At 42.6% G+C, this 21,508-nt stretch overlaps 16 non-coding genes across 16 annotated transcripts; 6 read left to right on the forward strand and 10 right to left on the reverse strand.

Moving 5' to 3' along the window:
* Positions 1–332: 332 nt before the first annotated feature.
* TRNAF-GAA (transfer RNA phenylalanine (anticodon GAA)) lies at positions 333–405 on the reverse strand. Its single transcript has one exon. It is a non-coding gene; the product is annotated as a tRNA-Phe (tRNA).
* Positions 406–546: 141 nt separating this feature from the next.
* Positions 547–629, forward strand: TRNAL-CAG (transfer RNA leucine (anticodon CAG)). Its single transcript has one exon. It is a non-coding gene; the product is annotated as a tRNA-Leu (tRNA).
* A 478-nt stretch (positions 630–1,107) lies between these two features.
* TRNAF-GAA (transfer RNA phenylalanine (anticodon GAA)) lies at positions 1,108–1,180 on the reverse strand. Its single transcript has one exon. It is a non-coding gene; the product is annotated as a tRNA-Phe (tRNA).
* Positions 1,181–2,095: 915 nt separating this feature from the next.
* TRNAL-CAG (transfer RNA leucine (anticodon CAG)) lies at positions 2,096–2,178 on the forward strand. Its single transcript has one exon. It is a non-coding gene; the product is annotated as a tRNA-Leu (tRNA).
* Positions 2,179–2,656: 478 nt separating this feature from the next.
* TRNAF-GAA (transfer RNA phenylalanine (anticodon GAA)) lies at positions 2,657–2,729 on the reverse strand. The gene has a single exon. It is a non-coding gene; the product is annotated as a tRNA-Phe (tRNA).
* A 141-nt stretch (positions 2,730–2,870) lies between these two features.
* Positions 2,871–2,953, forward strand: TRNAL-CAG (transfer RNA leucine (anticodon CAG)). The gene has a single exon. It is a non-coding gene; the product is annotated as a tRNA-Leu (tRNA).
* Positions 2,954–4,206: 1,253 nt separating this feature from the next.
* TRNAF-GAA (transfer RNA phenylalanine (anticodon GAA)) lies at positions 4,207–4,279 on the reverse strand. Its single transcript has one exon. It is a non-coding gene; the product is annotated as a tRNA-Phe (tRNA).
* Positions 4,280–4,981: 702 nt separating this feature from the next.
* TRNAF-GAA (transfer RNA phenylalanine (anticodon GAA)) lies at positions 4,982–5,054 on the reverse strand. The gene has a single exon. It is a non-coding gene; the product is annotated as a tRNA-Phe (tRNA).
* Positions 5,055–6,531: 1,477 nt separating this feature from the next.
* TRNAF-GAA (transfer RNA phenylalanine (anticodon GAA)) lies at positions 6,532–6,604 on the reverse strand. The gene has a single exon. It is a non-coding gene; the product is annotated as a tRNA-Phe (tRNA).
* A 6,765-nt stretch (positions 6,605–13,369) lies between these two features.
* On the reverse strand, positions 13,370–13,442 carry TRNAF-GAA (transfer RNA phenylalanine (anticodon GAA)). Its single transcript has one exon. It is a non-coding gene; the product is annotated as a tRNA-Phe (tRNA).
* Positions 13,443–13,583: 141 nt separating this feature from the next.
* On the forward strand, positions 13,584–13,666 carry TRNAL-CAG (transfer RNA leucine (anticodon CAG)). Its single transcript has one exon. It is a non-coding gene; the product is annotated as a tRNA-Leu (tRNA).
* Positions 13,667–15,133: 1,467 nt separating this feature from the next.
* On the forward strand, positions 15,134–15,216 carry TRNAL-CAG (transfer RNA leucine (anticodon CAG)). Its single transcript has one exon. It is a non-coding gene; the product is annotated as a tRNA-Leu (tRNA).
* Positions 15,217–15,693: 477 nt separating this feature from the next.
* On the reverse strand, positions 15,694–15,766 carry TRNAF-GAA (transfer RNA phenylalanine (anticodon GAA)). Its single transcript has one exon. It is a non-coding gene; the product is annotated as a tRNA-Phe (tRNA).
* Positions 15,767–15,907: 141 nt separating this feature from the next.
* Positions 15,908–15,990, forward strand: TRNAL-CAG (transfer RNA leucine (anticodon CAG)). The gene has a single exon. It is a non-coding gene; the product is annotated as a tRNA-Leu (tRNA).
* A 1,255-nt stretch (positions 15,991–17,245) lies between these two features.
* On the reverse strand, positions 17,246–17,318 carry TRNAF-AAA (transfer RNA phenylalanine (anticodon AAA)). Its single transcript has one exon. It is a non-coding gene; the product is annotated as a tRNA-Phe (tRNA).
* A 701-nt stretch (positions 17,319–18,019) lies between these two features.
* Positions 18,020–18,092, reverse strand: TRNAF-GAA (transfer RNA phenylalanine (anticodon GAA)). Its single transcript has one exon. It is a non-coding gene; the product is annotated as a tRNA-Phe (tRNA).
* Between the last annotated feature and the right edge of the window lie 3,416 nt (positions 18,093–21,508).

The following is a 21,508-nucleotide window of genomic DNA, read 5'->3' on the forward strand; positions in this document are numbered from 1 at the left end:
TCATGTTGTTCTCTGCTGCACTATCAGTAAGAAGAGGGAGGTGGAAAATCTCATAAAATAAACCTCAAGATACACAAAATCTTAAAGATCCTTAGCACTTTATGTTGATATTTCTCAGATTTTTTTTCCGATTTCCTCCATACTACTTCGATTTCAACTTAATTTTTCAGTACAACTACTTTCATTTTCTTCTCGCATTAGTGACTGTTCTGAAAAGAGATACTTAAAACTGTTTTTTTCACGTATATCTGCACTTCACAAAGAATGAAAATCTTGCTAAATGCATATGGAGAAAGAACTTTATCTCAAATCACTCATACTTAAAAACAGCGTGCTGAAACCCGGGATCGGACCAGGGACCTTTAGATCTTCAGTCTAACGCTCTCCCAACTGAGCTATTTCAGCAACCTACAACGATAAAGCTACAGCATTGCAAGGCAAACTCAAAGGCGTTAATACATTTTCAGTTCAAAATTTGCATTTTTTTGGGGCCAAACAAAAAATGTGTTTGTTTTTAGAAAGTGTGAATTTTCCATAGTTGTGCTTGTCAGGATGGCCGAGCGGTCCAAGGCGCTGCGTTCAGGTCGCAGTCTCTACTTGAGGCGTGGGTTCGAATCCCACTTCTGACAGGTTTCTGTTACATTACAATCATGTTTTTTTTTTTTTTCATTTTCACTATGTCCCTCTGTCACAATTCAGACATTTCCACAAACCAGATTAGTCCAAGGACAAAGCCAATGAGAACCCTCTGGATCCTCAATCCTGTCTGTCACAATCATGTTGTTCTCTGCTGCACTATCAGTAAGAAGAGGGAGGTGGAAAATCTCATAAAATAAACCTCAAGATACACAAAATCTTAAAGATCCTTAGCACTTTATGTTGATATTTCTCAGATTTTTTCTCCGATTTCCTCCATACTACTTCGACTTCAACTTAATTTTTCAGTATAACTACTTTCATTTTCTTCTCGCATTAGTGACTGTTCTGAAAAGAGATACTTAAAACTGTTTTTTTCAGGTATATCTGCACTTCACAAAGAATGAAAATCTTGCTAAATGCATATGGAGAAAGAACTTTATCTCAAATCACTCATACTTAAAAACAGCGTGCTGAAACCCGGGATCGGACCAGGGACCTTTAGATCTTCAGTCTAACGCTCTCCCAACTGAGCTATTTCAGCAACCTACAAAGTTAAAGCTACAGCATTGCAAGGCAAACTCAAAGGCGTTAATACATTTTCAGTTCAAAATTTGCCTTTTTTTGGGGCCAAACAAAAAATGTGTTTGTTTTTAGAAAGTGTGATTTTTCCACAGTTGTGCTTGTCAGGATGGCCGAGCGGTCCAAGGCGCTGCGTTCAGGTCGCAGTCTCTCCTTGAGGCGTGGGTTCGAATCCCACTTCTAACAGGTTTCTGTTACATTACAATCATGTTTTTTTTTTTTTCATTTTCACTATGTCCCTCTGTCACAATTCAGACATTTCCACAAACCAGATTAGTCCAAGGACAAAGCCAATGAGAACCCTATGGATCCTCAATCCTGTCTGTCACAATCATGTTGTTCTCTGCTGCACTATCAGTAAGAAGAGGGAGGTGGAAAATCTCATAAAATAAACCTCAAGATACACAAAATCTTAAAGATCCTTAGCGCTTTATGTTGATATTTCTCAGATTTTTTTTCCGATTTCCTCCATACTACTTCGACTTCAACTTAATTTTTCAGTATAACTACTTTCATTTTCTTCTCGCATTAGTGACTGTTCTGAAAAGAGATACTTAAAATTGTTTTTTTCACGTATATCTGCACTTCACAAAGAATGAAAATCTTGCTAAATGCATATGGAGAAAGAACTTTATCTCAAATCACTCATACTTAAAAACAGCATGCTGAAACCCGGGATTGGACCAGGGACCTTTAGATCTTCAGTCTAACGCTCTCCCAACTGAGCTATTTCAGCAACCTACAAAGTTAAAGCTACAGCATTGCAAGGCAAACTCAAAGGCGTTAATACATTTTCAGTTCAAAATTTGCCTTTTTTTGGGGCCAAACAAAAAATGTGTTTGTTTTTAGAAAGTGTGAATTTTCCACAGTTGTGCTTGTCAGGATGGCCGAGCGGTCCAAGGCGCTGCGTTCAGGTCGCAGTCTCTACTTGAGGCGTGGGTTCGAATCCCACTTCTGACAGGTTTCTGTTACATTACAATCATTTTTTGTTTTTTTTTCATTTTCACTATGTCCCTCTGTCACAATTCAGACATTTCCACAAACCAGATTAGTCCAAGGACAAAGCCAATGAGAACCCTCTGGATCCTCAATCCTGTTTGTCACAATCATGTTGTTCTCTACTGCACTATCAGTAAGAAGAGGGAGGTGGAAAATCTCATAAAATAAACCTCAAGATACACAAAATCTTAAAGATCCTTAGCACTTTATGTTGATATTTCTCAGATTTTTTCTCCGATTTCCTCCATACTACTTCGACTTCAACTTAATTTTTCAGTATAACTACTTTCATTTTCTTCTCGCATTAGTGACTGTTCTGAAAAGAGATACTTAAAACTGTTTTTTTCAGGTATATCTGCACTTCACAAAGAATGAAAATCTTGCTAAATGCATATGGAGAAAGAACTTTATCTCAAATCACTCATACTTAAAAACAGCGTGCTGAAACCCGGGATCGGACCAGGGACCTTTAGATCTTCAGTCTAACGCTCTCCCAACTGAGCTATTTCAGCAACCTACAAAGATAAAGCTACAGCATTGCAAGGCAAACTCAAAGGCGTTAATACATTTTCAGTTCAAAATTTGCATTTTTTTGGGGCCAAACAAAAAATGTATTTGTTTTTAGAAAGTGTGAATTTTCCACAGTTGTGCTTGTCAGGATGGCCGAGCGGTCCAAGGCGCTGCGTTCAGGTCGCAGTCTCTACTTGAGGCGTGGGTTCGAATCCCACTTCTGACAGGTTTCTGTTACATTACAATTATGTTTTGTTTTTTTTTCATTTTCACTATGTCCCTCTGTCACAATTCAGACATTTCCACAAACCAGATTAGTCCAAGGACAAAGCCAATGAGAACCCTATGGATCCTCAATCCTGTCTGTCACAATCATGTTGTTCTATGCTGCACTATCAGTAAGAAGAGGGAGGTGGAAAATCTCATAAAATAAACCTCAAGATACACAAAATCTTAAAGATCCTTAGCACTTTATGTTGATATTTCTCAGATTTTTTCTCCGATTTCCTCCATACTACTTCGACTTCAACTTAATTTTTCAGTATAACTACTTTCATTTTCTTCTCACATTAGTGACTGTTCTGAAAAGAGATACTTAAAACTGTTTTTTTCAGGTATATCTGCACTTCACAAAGAATGAAAATCTTGCTAAATGCATATGGAGAAAGAACTTTATCTCAACTCACTCATACTTAAAAACAGCGTGCTGAAACCCGGGATCGGACCAGGGACCTTTAGATCTTCAGTCTAATGCTCTCCCAACTGAGCTATTTCAGCAACCCACAAAGATAAAGCTACAGCATTGCAAGGCAAACTCAAAGGCGTTAATACATTTTCAGTTCAATATTTGCATTTTTTTGGGGCCAAACAAAAAATGTGTTTGTTTTTAGAAAGTGTGAATTTTCCACAGTTGTGCTTGTCAGGATGGCCGAGCGGTCCAAGGCGCTGCGTTCAGGTCGCAGTCTCTACTTGAGGAATGGGTTCGAATCCCACTTCTGACAGGTTTCTGTTACATTACAATCATGTTTTGTTTTTTTTTCATTTTCACTATGTCCCTCTGTCACAATTCAGACATTTCCACAAACCAGATTAGTCCAAGGACAAAGCCAATGAGAACCCTCTGGACCCTCAATCCTGTCTGTCACAATCATGTTGTTCTCTGCTGCACTATCAGTAAGAAGAGGGAGGTGAAAAATCTCATAAAATAAACCTCAAGATACACAAAATCTTAAAGATCCTTAGCACTTTATGTTGATATTTCTCAGATTTTTTTTCTGATTTCCTCCATACTACTTCGACTTCAACTTAATTTTTCAGTATAACTACTTTCATTTTCTTCTCGCATTAGTGACTGTTCTGAAAAGAGATACTTAAAACTGTTTTTTTCAGGTATATCTGCACTTCACAAAGAATGAAAATCTTGCTAAATGCATATGGAGAAAGAACTTTTTCTCAAATCACTCATACTTAAAAACAGCATGCTGAAACCCGGGATCGGACCAGGGACCTTTAGATCTTCAGTCTAACGCTCTCCCAACTGAGCTATTTCAGCAACCTACAAAGTTAAAGCTACAGCATTGCAAGGCAAACTCAAAGGCGTTAATAAATTTTCAGTTCAAAATTTGCCTTTTTTTGGGGCCAAACAAAAAATGTGTTTGTTTTTAGAAAGTGTGAATTTTCCACAGTTGTGCTTGTCAGGATGGCTGAGCGGTCCAAGGCACTGCGTTCAGGTCGCAGTCTCTACTTGAGGCGTGGGTTTGAATCCCACTTTTGACAGGTTTCTGTTACATTACAATCATGTTTTGTTTTTTTTTCATTTTCACTATGTCCCTCTGTCACAATTCAGACATTTCCACAAACCAGATTAGTCCAAGGACAAAGCCAATGAGAACCCTCTGGATCCTCAATCCTGTCTGTCACAATCATGTTGTTCTCTGCTGCACTATCAATAAGAAGAGGGAGGTGAAAAATCTCATAAAATAAACCTCAAGATACACAAAATCTTAAAGATCCTTAGCACTTTATGTTGATATTTCTCAGATTTTTTCTCCGATTTCCTCCATACTACTTCGACTTCAACTTAATTTTTCAGTATAACTACTTTCATTTTCTTCTCGCATTAGTGACTGTTCTGAAAAGAGATACTTAAAACTGGTTTTTTCAGGTATATCTGCACTTCACAAAGAATGAAAATCTTGCTAAATGCATATGGAGAAAGAACTTTATCTCAAATCACTCATACTTAAAAACAGCATGCTGAAACCCGGGATCGGACCAGGGACCTTTAGATTTTCAGTCTAACGCTCTCCCAACTGAGCTATTTCAGCAACCTACAAAGTTAAAGCTACAGCATTGCAAGGCAAACTCAAAGGCGTTAATACATTTTCAGTTCAAAATTTGCATTTTTTTGGGGCCAAACAAAAAATGTGTTTGTTTTTAGAAAGTGTGAATTTTCCACAGTTGTGCTTGTCAGGATGGCCGAGCGGTCCAAGGCGCTGCGTTCAGGTCGCAGTCTCTACTTGAGGCGTGGGTTCGAATCACACTTCTGACAGGTTTCTGTTACATTACAATCATGTTTTGTTTTTTTTTCATTTTCACTATGTCCCTCTGTCACAATTCAGACATTTTTACAAACCAGATTAGTCCAAGGACAAAGCCAATGAGAACCCTCTGGATCCTCAATCCTGTCTGTCACAATCATGTTGTTCTCTGCTGCACTATCAGTAAGAAGAGGGAGGTGGAAAATCTCATAAAATAAACCTCAAGATACACAAAATCTTAAAGATCCTTAGCACTTTATGTTGATATTTCTCAGATTTTTTTTCTGATTTCCTCCATACTACTTCGACTTCAACTTAATTTTTCAGTATAACTACTTTCATTTTCTTCTCGCATTAGTGACTGTTCTGAAAAGAGGTACTTAAAACTGTTTTTTTCAGGTATATCTGCACTTCACAAAGAATGAAAATCTTGCTAAATGCATATGGAGAAAGAACTTTATCTCAAATCACTCATACTTAAAAACAGCGTGCTGAAACCCGGGATCGGACCAGGGACCTTTAGATCTTCAATCTAATGCTCTCCCAACTGAGCTATTTCAGCAACCTACAAAGTTAAAGCTACAGCATTGCAAGGCAAACTCAAAGGCGTTAATAAATTTTCAGTTCAAAATTTGCCTTTTTTTGGGGCCAAACAAAAAATGTGTTTGTTTTTAGAAAGTGTGAATTTTCCACAGTTGTGCTTGTCAGGATGGCCGAGCGGTCCAAGGCGCTGCGTTCAGGTCGCAGTCTCTACTTGAGGCGTGGGTTCGAATCCCATTTCTGACAGGTTTCTGTTACATTACAATCATGTTTTGTTTTTTTTTCATTTTCACTATGTCCCTCTGTCACAATTCAGACATTTCCACAAGCCAAATTAGTCCAAGGACAAAGCCAATGAGAACCCTCTGGATCCTCAATACTGTCTGTCACAATCATGTTGTTCTCTGCTGCACTATCAGTAAGAAGAGGGAGGTGGAAAATCTCATAAAATAAACCTCAAGATACACAAAATCTTAAAGATCCTTAGCACTTTATGTTGATATTTCTCAGATTTTTTTTCTGATTTCCTCCATACTACTTCGACTTCAACTTAATTTTTCAGTATAACTACTTTCATTTTCTTCTCGCATTAGTGACTGTTCTGAAAAGAGATACTTAAAACTGTTTTTTTCAGGTATATCTGCACTTCACAAAGAATGAAAATCTTGCTAAATGCATATGGAGAAAGAACTTTATCTCAAATCACTCATACTTAAAAACAGCATGCTGAAACCCGGGATCGGACCAGGGACCTTTAGATCTTCAGTCTAACGCTCTCCCAACTGAGCTATTTCAGCAACCTACAAAGTTAAAGCTACAGCATTGCAAGGCAAACTCAAAGGCGTTAATACATTTTCAGTTCAAAATTTGCATTTTTTTGGGGCCAAACAAAAAATGTGTTTGTTTTTAGAAAGTGTGAATTTTCCACAGTTGTGCTTGTCAGGATGGCCGAGCGGTCCAAGGCGCTGCGTTCAGGTCGCAGTCTCTACTTGAGGCGTGGGTTCGAATCCCATTTCTGACAGGTTTCTGTTACATTACAATCATGTTTTGTTTTTTTTTCATTTTCACTATGTCCCTCTGTCACAATTCAGACATTTCCACAAGCCAGATTAGTCCAAGGACAAAGCCAATGAGAACCCTCTGGATCCTCAATACTGTCTGTCACAATCATGTTGTTCTCTGCTGCACTATCAGTAAGAAGAGGGAGGTGGAAAATCTCATAAAATAAACCTCAAGATACACAAAATCTTAAAGATCCTTAGCACTTTATGTTGATATTTCTCAGATTTTTTTTCTGATTTCCTCCATACTACTTCGACTTCAACTTAATTTTTCAGTATAACTACTTTCATTTTCTTCTCGCATTAGTGACTGTTCTGAAAAGAGATACTTAAAACTGTTTTTCTTCGGCGCTCCATTGGGAGACCCAGACGATTGGGTGTATAGCACTGCCTCCGGAGGCCACACAAAGCAATAACACTAAAAAGTGTAAGGCCCCTCCCCTTCTGGCTATACACCCCCAGTGGGATCACTGGCTCACCAGTTTTCTGCTTTGTGCGAAGGAGGTCAGACATCCACGCATAGCTCCACTGTTTAGTCAGCAGTAGCTGCTGACTATATCGGATGGAAGAAAAGAGGGCCCATATGGGGCCCCCAGCATGCTCCCTTCTTACCCCACTTGTGGTTTGTAAGGTTGAGGTACCCATTGCGGGTACGGAGGCTGGAGCCCACATGCTGTTTTCCTTCCCCATCCCCCTGAGGGGCTCTGAGGAAGTGGGATCTTACCGGCCACCAAGCCCTGAGGCCGGGCTCCATCCACAGACCCATAGAACCTGCTGGATGTGGAGCGGGAGTGCCGTTCAGGGACAAGGCCCTGCAACTTTCAGGTACTCTGTGTCCCCGTATGGCAGGCCACGCACACCCTAGGCTTGCTGGGTGTGCTAGTGCGCCGGGGACTGTAGTGCTGTGCGCTGGGCTTATAGTCCCCGCAGATTACTGGGGGACTTTATGTGTGTGGATCGCCGCGCCGACCGCCCCTGGAGCGGCGGCGCAGCTGCGACTTGTAGTGCGCCGGGGACGCGCCGACCGCGCTTTTACGGCGGCGGCGCTTCTAACTTTAGTCCCCGGTTTTCTGCGGCCTAGCTCCGCTTCGTTAACGCCCCCCACCCTGTCAATCAGGGTAGGGGAGAGACGTTGTTCAATCGGCAGCGCCGAGGGCTGGAGCACGATTTACATGCTCCAGCCCTCTCACTGAGCACAGTAGGACACAGGCTTCGCGCTTTTTCTCTGTGCACGCCCTAGGCCCGCCCCCAGGCTTGCAGCTCCCCAGGACGCCGGCAGCCATTATACACATGCAGTCTGGCTGGAGAACGGACGCAGGCTCTGGGGGACCCAGGCTAGGGGTTTCTGGCGACCACACACCCGCGCTAAGCGGGCGGTAAGCAGCACATACGTGCGGCCCCACTAGTGCCACAGTGTTATATTTTTCGCTGTACCAGATATATTTATATACTGCACTGTAAGGTCGCTTCTTGGCTGTACACCCTATATTGCTTTGAGGAGACAACAGCATGTCATCCGCAAAACGCAAGGGTGCCAAGGCACGGGCTGTATACACGGCTTGTACAGCATGTGGGGCTAATCTACCAGCAGGCTCCAACGACTCTCATTGTGTGCAATGTTCAGTCCCAGTGGCACTTCGTCAGCCAGAGCCTATTGTGGTGGTAGCCCAGGCAGAGACACCTGTGAACCCTGCCCCGGTGACGGGGACAGAATTTGCAGTCTTTGCTGATAAAATGTCTGTGACTATGGCAAAAATCCTGGAGACCTTGCAGTCCAGGCCAGTTGCTCAGACCATAGACACTGCTGTGTCTATGTTCCCCGGTCCCCCTCAGTTGGAACTAATCCGTACTTCAAGGGGGTCCCAGGCATCACAGGCTGAGGGCTCTGACTCCGATGACAGTCCCAGTCCACCTAAGCGAGCTCGCTGGGAGAGACCCTCCACGTCATCACGCGGATCAGGGTCTCAGCGAGAAGGGTCCCTATATGATGGTTCAGAGGTGGGTGATCAGGAGTCTTGTCCTGACGCCGCACTCAATTTGGATACGCCAGATGGTGACGCCATGGTAAATTACCTTATAGCGGCCATCAATAGGCTGTTGGATATTTCTCCCCCAGCCCCTTCTGCAGAGGAGGCAGCTGCACAGCAGGAGAAATTCCATTTCCTGTATCCCAAGCGTAAATTGAGTACTTTTCTGGACCACTCTGACTTCAGAGAATCCATCCAGAAACACAATACTTATCCGGACAAGCGTTTTTCTAAACGCCTTAAGGATACACGTTATCCTTTTCCCCCTGACGTGGTCAAACGCTGGACCCAGTGTCCAAAAGTGGACCCTCCAATATCCAGGCTTGCAGCTAGATCCATAGTTGCAGTGGAGGATGGGGCTTCACTTAAAGATGCCAATGACAGACAGATGGACCTTTGGTTGAAATCTGTCTATGAAGCTATCGGCGCGTCGTTTGCTCCAGCATTCGCGGCCGTGTGGGCGCTCCAAGCTATTTCAGCTGGTCTGGCACAGGTGGACTCTCTCATACGTCCAGCAGTGCCGCAAGTGGCGTCCCTAACTACGCAAATGTCTGCGTTTGCGACCTACGCTATCAATGCGGTACTGGACTCTACGAGCCGTACCTCAATGGCATCCGCCAACTCTGTAGTTTTGCGCAGGGCCTTGTGGTTAAAGGAATGGAAAGCAGATTCTGCTTCTAAAAAATGTTTAACCAGCTTGCCATTATCTGGAGACAGACTGTTTGGTGAGCAATTGGCGGAAATCATTAAACAGTCCAAAGGTAAGGACTCCTCCTTACCCCAGCCCAGATCAAGCAAACCTCCACAGAGGAAGTGGCAGTCAAAGTTTCGGTCCTTTCGAGGCTCGGGCAAGCCCCAATTCTCCTCGTCCAAAGGGACTCAGAAAGAGCAAAGGAGCTCTGATTCCTGGCGGGCTCACTCACGCCCCAAGAAAGCAACCGGAGGTACCGCTTCCAAGGCGGCTGCCTCATGACTTTCGGCCGCCTCCCTCCGCATCCTCGGTCGGTGGCAGGCTCTCCCGCTTTTGCGACATTTGGCTGCCACAGGTCAAAGACCGGTGGGTAACAGACATTTTGTCTCACGGGTACAGGATAGAGTTCAGTTCTCGGCCTCCGCCTCGGTTCTTCAGAACTTCCCCACATCCCGACCGAACAGATGCCCTTCTGCAGGCGGTGACTTCTCTAAGAGCAGATGGAGTGGTGGTCCCTGTTCCTCTTCAGGAACGAGGTCAAGGTTTTTACTCCAATCTCTTTGTGGTGCCAAAAAAGGACGGCTCATTCCGTCCTGTTCTGGACCTAAAACTGCTCAACAAGCATGTGAACGCCAGGCGGTTCCGGATGGAATCCCTCCGCTCAGTCATTGCCTCAATGTCTCAAGGAGATTTCCTAGCATCAATAGACATCAAGGATGCTTATCTCCACGTGCCGATTGCTACAGAGCACCAACGCTTTCTACGCTTCGTGATGGGAGATGACCATCTTCAGTTCGTAGCTCTGCCATTTGGTCTCGCGACAGCCCCACGGGTGTTCACCAAGATCATGGCGGCAGTGGTAGCAGTCTTGCACTCTCAGGGACACTCTGTGATCCCTTACTTGGACGATCTACTGGTCAAGGCACCCTCTCAGTAGGCATGCCAACTCAGCTTGACTGTTGCACTGGAGACTCTCCAGACGTTCGGGTGGATCATCAACTTCTCAAAGTCAAATCTGTCACCGACCCAATCACTAACGTATCTTGGCATGGAGTTTCATACTCTCTCAGCGATAGTGAAGCTTCCGCTGGACAAGCAGCGGTCTCTACAGACTGGGGTGCAGGCTCTCCTTCAAGATCAGTCGCACTCCTTAAGACGCCTCATGCACTTCCTCGGGAAGATGGTGGCGGCAATGGAGGCGGTTCCGTTTGCGCAGTTTCATCTGCGCCCACTTCAATTGGACATTCTCCGCCAATGGGACGGGAAGTCAAAATCCCTGGACAGGAAAGTCTCCCTTTCCCAGACGGCCAAGGACTCTCTGCAGTGGTAGCTTCTTCCCACCTCATTATCACAGGGAAGATCCTTCCTACCACCGTCTTGGGCGGTGGTCACGACAGACACGAGTCTGTCAGGGTGGGGAGCAGTTTTTCTCCACCACAGGGCTCAGGGTACGTGGACTCAGCAGGAGTCCACCCTTCAGATCAATGTTCTGGAAATCAGAGCAGTGTATCTTGCCCTACTAGCCTTCCAGCAGTGGCTGGAAGGAAGGCAGATCCGAATTCAGTCGGACAACTCCACAGCGGTGGCATACATCAACCACCAAGGGGGGACACGCAGTCGGCAAGCCTTCCAGGAAGTCCGGCGGATTCTGATGTGGGTGGAAGCCACGGCCTCCACCATATCCGCAGTTCACATCCCCGGTGTAGAAAACTGGGAAGCAGACTTCCTCAGTCGCCAGGGCATGGACGCAGGGGAATGGTCCCTTCACCCAGACGTGTTTCAGGAAATCTGTCGCCGATGGGGAAGGCCGGACGTCGACCTCATGGCGTCCCGGCACAACAACAAGGTCCCAACCTTCATGGCACGGTCTCGCGATCAAAGAGCGCTGGCGGCAGACGCCCTAGTGCAAGATTGGTCGCAGTTCCGGCTCCCTTATGTGTTTCCACCTCTGGCACTCTTGCCCAGGGTGCTACGCAAGATCAGATCCGATTGCAGCCGCGTCATACTCGTCGCTCCAGACTGGCCGAGGAGGGCGTGGTATCCGGATCTGTGGCAGCTCACGGTCGGCCAACCATGGGCACTACCAGACCGACCAGACTTACTGTCCCAAGGGCCGTTTTTCCATCGGAATTCTGCGGCCCTGAACCTGACTGTGTGGCCATTGAGTCCTGGATCCTAGCGTCTTCAGGATTATCCCAAGGGGTCGTTGCCACCATGAGACAGGCTAGGAAGCCCACGTCCGCTAAGATCTACCACAGAACGTGGAGGATATTCTTATCCTGGTGCTCTGCTCAAGGAGTGTCTCCCTGGCCATTTGCATTGTCTACCTTTCTTTCTTTCCTGCAATCTGGGTTAGAAAAAGGTTTGTCGCTCGGCTCCCTTAAAGGTCAGGTCTCGGCGCTATCCGTCTTTTTTCAGAGGCGTTTGGCACGCCTTCCTAAGGTGCGCACGTTCCTACAGGGGGTTTGCCATATCGTACCCCCGTACAAGCGGCCGTTAGATCCATGGGATCTGAACAGGGTACTAGTTGCCCTCCAGAAGCCGCCCTTCGAGCCTCTGAGGGAGGTTTCACTTTCTAGACTATCACAGAAAGTGGTTTTTCTGGTAGCGATCACATCTCTTCGGAGAGTGTCTGAGCTGGCAGCGCTATCATGCAAGGCTCCCTTCCTTGTCTTCCACCAGGACAAGGTAGTGCTGCGCCCCATTCAGGAGTTTCTCCCGAAGGTGGTATCCTCTTTTCATCTTAATCAGGATATCTCTTTGCCTTCGTTTTGTCCTCATGCAGTTCATCGGTATGAGAAGGATTTACATTTGTTAGATCTGGTGAGAGCACTCAGAATCTACATTTCCCGCACGGCGCCCCTGCGCCGCTCGGATGCACTCTTTGTCCTTGTCGCTGGCAAGCGCAAACGGTCGCAGGCTTCCAAAGCCACCCTGGCTCGATGGATCAAAGAACCAATTCTTGAAGCCTACCGTTCTGCTGGGCTTCCGGTTCCATCAGGGCTGAAGGCCCATTCTACCAGAGCCGTGGGTGCGTCCTGGGCATTGCGACACCAGGCTACGGCTCAACAGGGGTGCCAGGCAGCTACCTGGTCGAGTCTGCACACTTTCACCAAACATTATCAGGTGCATACCTACGCTTCGGCGGACGCCAGCCTAGGTAGAAGAGTCCTGCAGGCGGCAGTTGCCTCCATATAGGGGAGGGCTGTCTTGCAGCTCTAACATGAGGTATTCTTTACCCACCCAGGGACAGCTTTTGGACGTCCCAATCGTCTGGGTCTCCCAATGGAGCGCCGAAGAAGAAGGGAATTTTGTTACTTACCGTAAATTCCTTTTCTTCTAGCTCCTATTGGGAGACCCAGCACCCGCCCTGTTGTCCTTCGGGATTTTTGGTTGTTTTTCGGGTACACATGTTGTTCATGTTGAACGGTTTTCAGTTCTCCGAGGTTACTTCGGAGTGAATTTGTTTAAACCAGTTATTGGCTTTCCTCCTTCTTGCTTTTGCACTAAAACTGGTGAGCCAGTGATCCCACTGGGGGTGTATAGCCAGAAGGGGAGGGGCCTTACACTTTTTAGTGTAATTGCTTTGTGTGGCCTCCGGAGGCAGTGCTATACACCCAATCGTCTGGGTCTCCCAATAGGAGCTAGAAGAAAAGGAATTTACGGTAAGTAACAAAATTCCCTTCTTTTCAGGTATATCTGCACTTCACAAAGAATGAAAATCTTGCTAAATGCATATGGAGAAAGAACTTTATCTCAAATCACTCATACTTAAAAACAGCGTGCTGAAACCCGGGATCGGACCAGGGACCTTTAGATCTTCAGTCTAACGCTCTCCCAACTGAGCTATTTCAGCAACCTACAAAGTGAAAGCTACACCATTGCAAGGCAAACTCAAAGGCGTTAATAAATTTTCAGTTCAAAATTTCCCTTTTTTTGGGGCCAAACAAAAAATGTGTTTGTTTTTAGAAAGTGTGAATTTTCCACAGTTGTGCTTGTCAGGATGGCCGAGCGGTCCAAGGCGCTGCGTTCAGGTCGCAGTCTCTACTTGAGGCGTGGGTTCGAATCCCACTTCTGACAGGTTTCTGTTACATTACAATCATGTTTTGTTTTTTTTTCATTTTCACTATGTCCCTCTGTCACAATTCAGACATTTCCACAAGCCAGATTAGTCCAAGGACAAAGCCAATGAGAACCCTCTGGATCCTCAATACTGTCTGTCACAATCATGTTGTTCTCTGCTGCACTATCAGTAAGAAGAGGGAGGTGGAAAATCTCATAAAATAAACCTCAAGATACACAAAATCTTAAAGATCCTTAGCACTTTATGTTGATATTTCTCAGATTTTTTTTCTGATTTCCTCCATACTACTTCGACTTCAACTTAATTTTTCAGTATAACTACTTTCATTTTCTTCTCGCATTAGTGACTGTTCTGAAAAGAGATACTTAAAACTGTTTTTTTCAGGTATATCTGCACTTCACAAAGAATGAAAATCTTGCTAAATGCATATGGAGAAAGAACTTTATCTCAAATCACTCATACTTAAAAACAGCATGCTGAAACCCGGGATCGGACCAGGGACCTTTAGATCTTCAGTCTAACGCTCTCCCAACTGAGCTATTTTAGCAACCTACAAAGTTAAAGCTACAGCATTGCAAGGCAAACTCAAAGGCGTTAATACATTTTCAGTTCAAAATTTGCATTTTTTTGGGGCCAAACAAAAAATGTGTTTGTTTTTAGAAAGTGTGAATTTTCCACAGTTGTGCTTGTCAGGATGGCCGAGCGGTCCAAGGCGCTGCGTTCAGGTCGCAGTCTCTACATGAGGCGTGGGCTCGAATCACACTTCTGACAGGTTTCTGTTACATTACAATCATGTTTTGTTTTTTTTTCATTTTCACTATGTCCCTCTGTCACAATTCAGACATTTCCACAAACCAGATTAGTCCAAGGACAAAGCCAATGAGAACCCTCTGGATCCTCAATCCTGTCTGTCACAATCATGTTGTTCTCTGCTGCACTATCAGTAAGAAGAGGGAGGTGGAAAATCTCATAAAATAAACCTCAAGATACACAAAATCTTAAAGATCCTTAGCACTTTATGTTGATATTTCTCAGATTTTTTTTCCGATTTCCTCCATACTACTTCGACTTCAACTTAATTTTTCAGTATAACTACTTTCATTTTCTTCTCGCATTAGTGACTGTTCTGAAAAGAGATACTTAAAACTGTTTTTTTCAGGTATATCTGCACTTCACAAAGAATGAAAATCTTGCTAAATGCATATGGAGAAAGAACTTTATCTCAAATCACTCATACTTAAAAACAGCGTGCTGAAACCCGGGATCGGACCAGGGACCTTTAGATCTTCAGTCTAACGCTCTCCCAACAGAGCTATTTCAGCAACCTACAAAGTTAAAGCTACAGCATTGCAAGGCAAACTCAAAGGCGTTAATACATTTTCAGTTCAAAATTTGCATTTTTTTGGGGCCAAACAAAAAATGTGTTTGTTTTTAGAAAGTGTGAATTTTCCACAGTTGTGCTTGTCAGGATGGCCGAGCGGTCCAAGGCGCTGCGTTCAGGTCGCAGTCTCTACTTGAGGCGTGGGTTCGAATCCCACTTCTGACATGTTTCTGTTACATTACAATCATGTTTTGTTTTTTTTCATTTTCACTATGTCCCTCTGTCACAATTCAGACATTTCCACAAACCAGATTAGTCCAAGGACAAAGCTAATGAGAACCCTCTGGATCCTCAATCCTGTCTGTCACAATCATGTTGTTCTCTGCTGCACTATCAGTAAGAAGAGGGAGGTGAAAAATCTCATAAAATAAACCTCAAGATACACAAAATCTTAAAGATCCTTAGCACTTTATGTTGATATTTCTCAGATTTTTTTTCTGATTTCCTCCATACTACTTCGACTTCAACTTAATTTTTCAGTATAACTACTTTCATTTTCTTCTCGCATTAGTGACTGTTCTGAAAAGAGATTCTTAAAACTGTTTTTTTCAGGTATATCTGCACTTCACAAAGAATGAAAATCTTGCTAAATGCATATGGAGAAAGAACTTTATCTCAAATCACTCATACTTAAAAACAGCGTGCTGAAACCCGGGATCGGACCAGGGACCTTTAGATCTTCAGTCTAACGCTCTCCCAACTGAGCTATTTCAGCAACCTACAAAGTTAAAGCTACAGCATTGCAAGGCAAACTCAAAGGCGTTAATACATTTTCAGTTCAAAATTTGCATTTTTTTGGGGCCAAACAAAAAATGTGTTTGTTTTTAGAAAGTGTGAATTTTCCACAGTTGTGCTTGTCAGGATGGCCGAGCGGTCCAAGGCGCTGCGTTCAGGTCGCAGTCTCTACTTGAGGCGTGGGTTCGAATCCCACTTCTGACAGGTTTCTGTTACATTACAATCATGTTTTGTTTTTTTTTCATTTTCACTATGTCCCTCTGTCACAATTCAGACATTTCCACAAACCAGATTAGTCCAAGGACAAAGCCAATGAGAACCCTCTGGATCCTCAATCCTGTCTGTCACAATCATGTTGTTCTCTGCTGCACTATCAGTAAGAAGAGGGAGGTGAAAAATCTCATAAAATAAGCCTCAAGATACACAAAATCTTAAAGATCCTTAGCACTTTATGTTGATATTTCTCAGATTTTTTTTCCGATTTCCTCCATACTACTTCGACTTCAACTTAATTTTTCAGTATAAGTGCTTTCATTTTCTTCTCGCATTAGTGCCTATTCTGAAAAGAGATACTTAAAACTGTTTTTTTCAGGTATATCTGCACTTCACAAAGAATGAAAATCTTGCTAAATGCATATGGAGAAAGAACTTTATCTCAAATCACTCATACTTAAAAACAGCGTGCTGAAACCCAGGATCGGACCAGGGACCTTTAGATCTTCAGTCTAACTCTCTCCCAACTGAGCTATTTCAGCAACCTACAAAGTTAAAGCTACAGCATTGCAAGGCAAACTCAAAGGCGTTAATAAATTTTCAGTTCAAAAATTGCATTTTTTGGGGCCAAACAAAAAATGTGTTTGTTTTTAGAAAGTGTGAATTTTCCACAGTTGTGCTTGTCAGGATGGCCAAGCGGTCCAAGGCGCTGCGTTCAGGTTGCAGTCTCTACTTGAGGCCTTGGGTTCCAATCCCACTTCTGACAGGTTTCTGTTACATTACAGTCATGTGTTTTTTTTTTTTTTCATTTTCACTATGTCCCTCTGTCACAATTCAGACATTTCCACAAACCAGATTAGTCCAAGGACAAAGCCAATGAGAACCCTCTGGATCCTCAATCTTGTCTGTCACAATCATGTTGTTCTCTGCTGCACTATCAGTAAGAAGAGGGAGGTGGAAAATCTCATAAAATAAACCTCAAGATACACAAAATCTTAAAGATCCTTAGCACTTTATGTTGATATTTCTCAGATTTTTTTTCCGATTTCCTCCATACTACTTCGACTTCAACTTAATTTTTCAGTATAACTGCTTTCATTTTCTTCTCGCATTAGTGCCTATTCTGAAAAGAGATACTTAAAACTGTTTTTTTCAGGTATATCTGCACTTCACAAAGAATGAAAATCTTGCTAAATGCATATGGAGAAAGAACTTTATCTCAAATCACTCATACTTAAAAACAGCGTGCTGAAACCCAGGATCGGACCAGGGACCTTTAGATCTTTAGTCTAACTCTCTCCCAACTGAGCTATTTCAGCAACCTACAAAGTTAAAGCTACAGCATTGCAAGGCAAACTCAAAGGCGTTAATACATTTTCAGTTCAAAATTTGCCTTTTTTTGGGGCCAAACAAAAAATGTGTTTGTTTTTAGAAAGTGTGAATTTTCCAGAGTTGTGCTTGTCAGGAAGGCCGAGCGGTCCAAGGCGCTGCGTTCAGGTCGCAGTCTCTACTTGAGGCGTGGGTTCGAATCCCACTTCTGACAGGTTTCTGTTACATTACAATCATGTTTTTTTTTTTTTCATTTTCACTATGTCCCTCTGTCACAATTCAGACATTTCCACAAACCAGATTAGTCCAAGGACAAAGCCAATGAGAACCCTCTGGATCCTCAATCCTGTCTGTCACAATCATGTTGTTTTCTGCTGCACTATCAGTAAGAAGAGGGAGGTGAAAAATCTCATAAAATAAACCTCAAGATACACAAAATCTTAAAGATCCTTAGCACTTTATGTTGATATTTCTCAGATTTTTTTTCTGATTTCCTCCATACTACTTCGACTTCAACTTAATTTTTCAGTATAACTACTTTCATTTTCTTCTCGCATTAGTGACTGTTCTGAAAATAGATACTTAAATCTGTTTTTTTCAGGTATATCTGCACTTCACAAAGAATGAAAATCTTGCTAAATGCATATGGAGAAAGAACTTTATCTCAAATCACTCATACTTAAAAACAGCGTGCTGAAACCCGGGATCGGACCAGGGACCTTTAGATCTTCAGTCTAACGCTCTCCCAACTGAGCTATTTCAGCAACCTACAAAGTTAAAGCTACAGCATTGCAAGGCAAACTCAAAGGCGTTAATAAATTTTCAGTTCAAAATTTGCAATTTTTGGGGCCAAACAAAAAATGTGTTTGTTTTTAGAAAGTGTGAATTTTCCACAGTTGTGCTTGTCAGGATGGCCGAGCGGTCCAAGGCACTGCGTTCAGGTTGCAGTCTCTACTTGCGGCGTGGGTTTGAATTGCACTTCTGACAGGTTTCTGTTACATTACAGTCATGTTTTTTTTTTTTTTCATTTTCACTATGTCCCTCTGTCACAATTCAGACATTTCCACAAACCAGATTAGTCCAAGGACAAAGCCAATGAGAACCCTCTGGATCCTCAGTCCTGTCTGTCACAATCATGTTGTTCTTTGCTGCACTATCAGTAAAAAGAGGGAGGTGAAAAATCTCATAAAATAAACCTCAAGATACACAAAATCTTAAAGATCCTTAGCACTTTATGTTGATATTTCTCAGATTTTTTTTCCGATTTCCTCCATACTACTTCGACTTCAACTTCATTTTTCAGTATAACTACTTCCATTTTCTTCTCGCATTAGTGACTGTTCTGAAAAGAGATACTTAAAACTGTTTTTTTCAGGTATATCTGCACTTCACAAAGAATGAAAATCTTGCTAAATGCATATGGAGAAAGAACTTTATCTCAAATCACTCATGCCTAAAAACAGCGTGCTGAAAACCGGGTTCCGACCAAGAACCTTTAGATCTTCAGTCTATCGCTCTCCCAACTGAGCTATTTCAGCAACCTACAAAGTTAATGCTACAGCATTGCAAGGCAAACTCAAAGGCGTTAATACATTTTCAGTTCAAAATTTGCATTTTTTTGGGGCCAAACAAAAAATGTGTTTGTTTTTAGAAAGTGTGAATTTTCCACAGTTGTGCTTGTCAGGATGGCCGAGCGGTCCAAGGCTCTGCGTTCAGGTCGGAGTCTCTACTTGAGGCGTGGGTTCGAATCCCACTTCTGACAGGTTTCTGTTACATTACAATCATGTTTTTTTTTTTTTTTCATTTTCACTATGTTCCTCTGTCACAATTCAGACATTTCCACATACCAGATTAGTCCAAGAACAAAGCCAATGAGAACCCTCTGGATCCTCAATCCTGTCTGTCACAATCATGTTGTTCTCTGCTGCACTATCAGTAAGAAGAGGGAGGTGAAAAATCTTATAAAATAAACCTCAAGATACATAAAATCTTAAAGATCCTCAGCACTTTATGTTAATATTTCTCAGATTTTTTTTCCGATTTCCTCCATACCACTTCGACTTCAACTTAATTTTTCAGTATAACTACTTTCATTTTCTTCTCGCATTAGTGACTGTTCTGAAAAGAGATACTTAAAACTGTTTTTTTCAGGTATATCTGCACTTCACAAAGAATGAAAATCTTGCTAAATGCATATGGAGAAAGAATTTTATCTCAAATCACTCATACTTCAAAACAGCGTGCTGAAACCCGGGATCGGACAAGGGACCTTTAGATCTTCAGTCTATTGCTCTCCCAACTGAGCTATTTCAGCAACCTACAAAGTTAAAGCTACTGCATTGCAAGGCAAACTCAAAGGCGTTAATAAATTTTCAGTTCAAAATTTGCATTTTTTGGGGCCAAACAAAAAATGTGTTTATTTTTAGAAAGTGTGAATTTTTCACAGTTGTGCTTCTCAGGATGGCCGAGCGGTCCAAGGCGCTACGTTCAAGTAGCAGTCTCTATTTGAGGCGTGGGTTCAAATCCCACTTCTGACAGGTTTCTGTTACATTACAGTCATGTTTTTTTTTTTTTTCATTTTCACTATGTCCCTCTGTCACAATTCAGACATTTCCACAAACCAGATTAGTCCAAGGACAAAGCCAATGAGAACCCTCTGGATCCTCAATCTTGTCTGTCACAATCATGTTGTTCTCTGCTGCACTATCAGTAAAAAGAGGGAGGTGAAAAATCTCATAAAATAAGCTCAAGATACACAAAATCTTAAAGATCCTTAGCACTTTATGTTGATATTTCTCAGATTTTTTTTCCGATTTCCTCCATACTACTTCGACTTCAACTTAATTTTTCAGAATAACTACTTTTATTTTCTTCTCGCATTAGTGACTGTTCTGAAAAGAGATACTTAAAACTGTATTTTTCAGGTATATCTGCACTTCACAAAGAATGAAAATCTTGCTAAATGCATATGGAGAAAGAACTTTATCTCAAATCACTCATGCTTAAAAACAGCGTGCTGAAAACCGGGATCGGACCAAGGACCTTTAGATCTTCAGTCTAACGCTCTCCCAACTGAGCTATTTCAGCAACCTACAAAGTTAAAGCTACAGCATTGCAAGGCAAACTCAAAGGCGTTAATAAATTTTCAGTTCAAAATTTGCATTTTTGGGGCCAATCAAAAAATGTGTTTGTTTTTAGAAAGTGTGATTTTTCCACAGTTGTGCTTGTCAGGATGGCTGAGCGGTCCAAGGCGCTGCGTTCAGGTCACTGTCTTTACTTGAGGTGTGGGTTCGAATTCCACTTCTGACAGGTTTCTGTTACATTACAGCCATGTTTTTTTTTTTTTTTCATTTTCACTATGTCCCTCTGTCACAATTCAGACATTTCCACAAACCAGATTGGTCCAAGGACAAAGCCAATGAGAACCCTCTGGATCCTCAATCTTGTCTGTCACAATCATGTTGTTCTCTGCTGCACTATCAGTAAAAAGAGGGAGGTGAAAAATCTCATACAATAAGCTTTAAGATACACAAAATCTTAAAGATCCTTAGCACTTTATGTTGATATTTCTCAGATTTTTTTTCCGATTTCCTCCATACTACTTCGACTTCAACTTAATTTTTCAGTATAACTACTTTCATTTTCTTCTCGCATTAGTGACTGTTCTGAAAAGAGATACTTAAAACTGTATTTTTCAGGTATATCTGCACTTCACAAAGAATGAAAATCTTGCTAAATGCATATGGAGAAAGAACTTTATCTCAAATCACTCATGCTTAAAAACAGCGTGCTGAAAACCGGGATCGGACCAAGGACCTTTAGATCTTCAGTCTAACGCTCTCCCAACTGAGCTATTTCAGCAACCTACAATGTTAAAGCTACAGCATTGCAAGGCAAACTCAAAGGCGTTAATAAATTTTCAGTTCAAAATTTGCATTTTTGGGGCCAATCAAAAAATGTGTTTGTTTTTAGAAAGTGTGTTTTTTCCATAGTTGTGCTTGTCAGGATGGCTGAGCGGTCCAAGGCGCTGCGTTCCGGTCACTGTCTTTACTTGAGGTGTGGGTTCGAATTCCACTTCTGACATGTTTCTGTTACATTACAGCCATGTTTTTATTTTTTTTCATTTTCACTATGTCCCTCTGTCACAATTCAGACATTTCCACAAACCAGATTAGTCCAA

Source organism: Anomaloglossus baeobatrachus, chromosome 1 (assembly GCF_048569485.1).
Source record: "Anomaloglossus baeobatrachus isolate aAnoBae1 chromosome 1, aAnoBae1.hap1, whole genome shotgun sequence".
Taxonomy (NCBI): Eukaryota; Metazoa; Chordata; class Amphibia; order Anura; family Aromobatidae; genus Anomaloglossus; species Anomaloglossus baeobatrachus.